Raw genomic sequence first — 1109 nt, forward strand, 5'->3', positions numbered from 1 at the left:
GCCTTGAGCGATCACAACTTTGCTTCTTTTACCACTGCAGTAGGTTTTTAAAAACTCTCAGGACACCTCTATTCACCTCATGGAATCTTAGCTTTAAAAAATCTTTGTATCTTTCTAAATTAGACTTCATGCCCCTCCCCCCATGCATAGAATTACAGTACATTAAATTTTGTGGGAGGCAAGGAGGTGCATATAGGGGATGGGAAGGTATTACCTAAATTCCTGTCAAATTCTTTTTTAAAATAAATAATTTACTGAGAATTTCATACATGCATATAAGGTGTTTTGATCGAATCCATGCACGTTCCCTGAAGAGGTAACCCTAAAAATCTTTTAAGGATTGGATACAAGCTCCTAAATACTTTCAACATTTTTGGCCATTGGAACAGAGTATGTTTCTAAGATGTCCAAGGACATTTTGACTTTCAGCTAAGAAACTGGCTACTTTTCTTTGGGGTCTTTTTACCCTAACTGCCTAGCCCATTCCTTACTCCTGTTCTTATCACGCCATCCTCTGAAGAGGTTACCCAAATTAGTGACAGGCAATCGGGAAGCAGACCACTTTGGCTTCTTCTGTGCTGCACAGGGACGCAGGGTGAGGCAATTGGAGACTCCTTCAGTGGGTCTATCTGAAGGATTCCCAAATGGCATAACTCTTATCTGTAGGGAGGAAAGAAAGTCCTTGACTGGTGAATAGAGAATGTGAAGGAGAAGGAAAGGCAAGAGTAGTTAGCATTGCAAGTTCTAGATGGGGAACCAGAAAAAAGTCAGAACAGGGCAAATTCCAAATGTTCAATTCAGGGTCCATTGGGATTGCTTGACGAGAGCCTCCAAAAGCATCCCTCTGTTGCATTCCTCCTCATTTTACTTTTGTCCGCCAAGGCTGGACTCAAGAGGATGGACTCAGGATTTGATTTCAAGCACTTTGATAGCAGTTATAGTGGCCAGAATCAGTGTCAGTTCCCTCTCAAAGGCTTCTTGATAGGGTGAGAAAATAAATTTAGCCATTATTTTAGAACAATAGTGGATTATCTCCCTTAGCTGCAGGTGGGCACTACAGTATTGCAGACCAAGATTTGAAGTCTTTCATCTGAGCAGCACTTTTTGCT

The sequence above is a fragment of the Nannospalax galili genome, unplaced genomic scaffold (genome assembly GCF_000622305.1).
Source record: "Nannospalax galili isolate Female #2095 unplaced genomic scaffold, S.galili_v1.0 scaffold373, whole genome shotgun sequence".
Lineage (NCBI taxonomy): Eukaryota > Metazoa > Chordata > Mammalia > Rodentia > Spalacidae > Nannospalax > Nannospalax galili.